The sequence below is a fragment of the Leopardus geoffroyi genome, chromosome C1, assembly GCF_018350155.1.
Source record: "Leopardus geoffroyi isolate Oge1 chromosome C1, O.geoffroyi_Oge1_pat1.0, whole genome shotgun sequence".
NCBI classification, from domain to species: domain Eukaryota; kingdom Metazoa; phylum Chordata; class Mammalia; order Carnivora; family Felidae; genus Leopardus; species Leopardus geoffroyi.
In genome coordinates, this window is record NC_059328.1 from 28,995,294 (window position 1) to 29,000,390 (window position 5,097).

Consider the following 5,097-nt stretch of genomic DNA (forward strand, 5'->3'; position numbering starts at 1 on the left):
CTGCGCGCCGCCGCCCGCCAGGGGGCGCCCGCTCCGCACTGCGCCTGCGCGCGCGGTTTCCGGAGCCGCGCGGCGCGCCGCGTCGGGGGCCTCGGGTTCGCGCGCGCCCCGCCTGGACGAGACGGCAGTGGGCCTTGCTCTGGGTCCTAGCCGCTCTTGACCCCCTCGGTGGCCGGCGGGGCGTCACCGACACCACAAATTCACTTTGTCCAAAACCAGACTCCTGGCAAGTCACCTCAGTGAATGACTTCCACTGTCCGCCGAACTGCCCAAGTGGGAAACGTGAATACCATCGTCGCTGTCCTCTCCCATGCAAAATCCCGAGTCCTGAGGACTCGCCTCCGGAAGAGCCAGCAGCTCACTTGCTTTGTCTGCCACCTCGCCTTCGTCCAGGCCCTGTGTTTGGCCCCATTATCCCCACAGCCTCCTGTTTCCACCCTTAGCTCTCTTTGATCCTTATCCACAGTGGTGCCGAGGGGATCAGCGTTTGGAAAGCAGGTGTGGTGTCACTCCCCTGGTTAGAATCTTTCAATGGCTTCCCGTTGCCCTTCAGAGACCAGTTTGTGTAGTGGTTAAGATCACAAGCCAAAGCCAGAACTACCTCGTTCAGAATTCTGCCTCTACCATTGATAAGCTGTGCCATTTGGGGCAAGTAACTACATTTCGCTAGTCAAAATCCCTCATCTGTAAAATGGAGGTAATAATAGTACCTACCCAGTACCCTTGCCGGGAGAAGTAAATCCCTTCACGTAGGGGCTTGGCAAGTAACAACGATTATGCAAATACTCGTTTTTATCATTAATTCCAGTATCGTTAACTTTGTTTTCCTTTGGCCCTTGCTTACTTCACCAGCCTCCACTCTCCCCATTTTTCAAGGTTCTGCAATTTCACTATCATGAATGGGATTTTTGGGGGGTGGGGGTGGGGGAGTCTGGGTTTCTACAGTCTGTGTGGATTGGTATCTTCCACTAGTTCTGGGAAATTCTCAGCTCGTTTTCTTCAGATATTTCTCTGCCTCATTTTCCTCTCCTTCTGGAACTCGGATTAAACCTAATAATCCTTTATTTTTGTTAACCCACTGTTTTTCCCCATCTTTTTTCTCTGCAGCATTATGCATAATTTCTTTTGTGTGTTGATCTTGTAACCTGAAATCTTGCCAGACTCCCCTATTAATTCTAGGAGGGTTTTATTGTAGATTCCTTGGGATTTTTTACATAGACAATCATTTCATCAGCAAATAAGGGCTTTTATTTTTCCCTTCCCAATTTGTATGCTTTTTTCTTTCTTTTTCTTGTCTTACTGTGCTAGGTAGGACTTCCAGTTGTAAGAGTGGTCATAGTGGACATCCTTGACTCATTCCCTATTTTAGGAGGAAAGTATTCAGTCTTTCACCATTAAGTACATTAGCTGTAGGATTTTTGTAGAAGCTCTTTATTAAGTTGAGACAGTTCCCCCTCTACTCCTGGTTTACTGATAGTTTTATCACGAACGGGTATTGAATTTTGTCAAATGCTTTTTTCTACGTCCAATTGACATGATCATGATTTTTTTCCTCTAGCCTCTTGGGATAGTGGATTATATAGATTTATTTCTGTATGTTGAACCCGTCTTGCATACGTGGAATAAACCTCACTTGGCCATGTTGTATAGTTCTTTTTATGTATGCTGGATTCAATTTGCTAATAGAATATCCAGGATTTTTATGGCTAAATTTATGGGATAATAGTCTGTAGGGTTTGTTTTTTTTTTTCTTTTTCTCTGCCTCTCTCTCTTCCTTTTTGGGATCTCCTATCTGGCTTCAATAGCAAAGTAATACTGTCCTCATTAAATGAGTTAAGAAGGTATTGCCTGGGGCGCCTGGGTGGCGCAGTCGGTTAAGCGTCCGACTTCAGCCAGGTCACGATCTCGCGGTCCGGGAGTTCGAGCCCCGCGTCGGGCTCTGGGCTGATGGCTCAGAGCCTGGAGCCTGTTTCCGATTCTGTGTCTCCCTCTCTCTCTGCCCCTCCCCCGTTCATGCTCTGTCTCTCTCTGTCCCAAAAATAAATAAAACGTTGAAAAAAGAAAAAAAGAAAAAAGAAGGTATTGCCTGATATTCTAATTTCTGGCAGAGATGGTATAGAATGGTGCTAATTCTTCTTAAAATTTGGTAGATGTCTTCAGTGAAACCATCACCATCTAGGCCTGGATTTTTCTTTGGAAACTTTTTAAATTATAAATTCAGTTTCTTAAGTAGTTATAGGACTATTCAGATGTTCTATTTCTGAAAATTTTTTTTTTAACGTTTATTTATTTTTGAGACAGAGAGAGACAGAGCATGAACGGGGGAGGGTCAGAGAGAGGGAGACACAGAATCGGAAACAGGCTCCAGGCTCTGAGCTGTCAGCACAGAGCCCGACACAGGGCTTGAACTCACGGACTGCGAGATCATGACCTGAGCTGAAGTCGGCGGCTTAACCGACTGAGCCACCCAGGCGCCCCTCAAATGCTCTATTTCATATCAGGTGAATTTTGGTAATTTACAGTTTTTGAGATATTGGCCCATGTGATTTGTTAAATTTATATGCCTGGATAATTTCTATCTTCCAGTTCACTAATTCTCCCTGAAGCTTCTGTTAAAGCCATCCACTGATGGGTTTCCAGATTGTATTTCTCATTTCTAAAAGTTTTGGTTGGTCTTTCAAAAATTTTCCACTTCACTTTTTGCCATTTCTTATTCCCTGAATTTGCAAGTTACCATTTGTTTCTTTGAAAACAGTAACCATGAACATTTTATAGTATCTTAAATCAAGTATCTAAAATCTTTCGAGAACCAGTTTGTTATTCCTGTTGGTTCTCACCTACAGTACCTTTTCTTTTATGCTTTAAAAAAGTAATTCTATCTCTGCAGGAAAAGAGTGTGGAAAGAACGGGAGGGGAGATAAAGAAAAAAAATCCCTTCCTCCAAAAAGTAAATTTCATTTCTTCTATCATACACCGGAAGGCATCAATAGTACAGGGTCATCTTAAACCAAGTTCAAGGCTTGAATTTTTCTGAGCTCTCAGGCTGCAAGTCCCTGGGAGGATTTGATTTCTGATCACCTCTTTTACTGTGACAAGGATAGATAGCCCTTTGGCATGCCAGCTTTTTGGGGGAAACATCTTCTAACAGTCTATCCATTGTATGTGGGCTCTGGATTTTGATTCTGTCCCATTCAACCTAGGGTAAGGTCTGATTTGCTGAAATCAAATGTGGTTTGCCTTTAGATCAAATGTGGTTTCCAGGCACCTGTGCTCCATTTTTCCCTGGACTCTTGTTTTTCTTCACTTTCGGCCTGAAAACATTTTTACTAATTTGTCCGTTCCTGGATGCTTTCAGAAATTTTTTTGCTTATATTTTATCCAGAGGTTTCGGCTTCTTGCAGAAGGAGAGTTAAAAAACAAACAAACAACTTAGTTCATCATGAACAGACACCAGAAATCTGTTTCCCCTATTGAACTTCGAATGCTTCCAAAACCTCATTAGTTTATCACCTCAGGCAGTTCTAAGTGCCAGTCTGTCTGCCTAGAAATATTCCTTTCTCTCCTCAACCCCACTGACCTCTTCTGGCTAACTGCTCATACCTCCCTGACTCCCAGGGCTTTGTTAAATCCCATTCCACTATGCTTCCACAATCCCCAATTTTCTCCTATCTAGTAGCCTGTAGCTGCTGGTTATGTTGCTCTGCAATGGCCAGACTTTATACATTTCACAACTATTCAAAAGGCAGTGTATCACAGTGGCTAAGAGTGTGGCACCTGGAACCAGATTGGGTTTGAATCCCAATGCGACCTTAACCTCTTTGTGCTTCAGTTTTTGCATCTGCAAAATAGGATAACACAAGCCTGCATCACAGGGTTATAGGATGTCAGTGTATGCGTTAATGCTTATGAAAATGGTTAAAATTGTGCCTTGTACATAGAAAGTGCTCCTTATTGAAGTATCGGCTCACGGCACTTGTTAGGCACCTGATTATTGAATGTCTGTATATTTTTATGAATGAACATGATGATTTCCGAGCAGCTCTGACGTGGTGAGGTTAAGATTTTCCTGAGCCACTCTCCACCCCTGAAAGGCTCATCCACTGTGGTATCTTTGAACCCACTACGAATCAAGCAGCCTAATAAACCAGTTGTCTTTTCCAAATCCATCTACTAAGCACTGTTAGGGAGGCAGGAGGAACAGTCTAGAGAAAATGACCACTGAACCAGGACGGAGGTGATTTCTTATCCTAGCTCTACCCCTGCCTGACTGTGGGACTTCAGGTAAACAGGTTCATTTTACAGGACTCCTTCTACATACTCCGCTCCAGTCCTGCTGTCCCCTGGACTGCTCAGTCAGAAACAATGCCAGCCTCTACTACTGGGTTCCAAATCAACCTGTGCTCTAAGGCACACCTCAAATGCCAAGTCTCACACAAGGTACAGCCCACCTCCAAATGACTGCCGTTTCTAACTCACAATTGTAAACCAACTGTTAGCATAGTATGCTTATGCAATTGTTCGTTGGATTAACTCACTTCAACTTTGGAGTAAATGTGAGCAAATCAACGGTCTTTTTCAATTGCTTCCCATTTGATAAATGGAAACTTTACCCAAGAGACCAGATGAAGCTTTACCTTGCAAAGCTTTAATTTAAGTCAAGCAGGCTTCTCACCTGTACAAACGCACAAACGCAGGAATGTTGTGGGCTCAAAACGCCATCACACAAGCAGGCACTGCTGGCATGCTGTATGCGTGCCCCGCTTAGGCTTTCACTAACATGCCATCATCTCATCGCATTCCCCACATCCACACCACAACTAATTTCCACAAAGGGGAGGATGTTAAAAAATATAACCATCTGTGCACCGTATCAAATAATTATCAACCTGAAATCTGTATTTCAGTTGTAAGCCTTTTAAAATCAAGCTCTGTTGTATACTGGCATACTCCATACAAGAATACAACTCCAGTTATCTGAATTGATTACTCTTTTACTTATCACCAGGTTACAATCAAAGTATTTGAAAGCTACATCACCAGGTGCACTCAACAAGCGAGGGGTCCTTGTCCATGTACTAATAGGGAACTAGGGGCCTA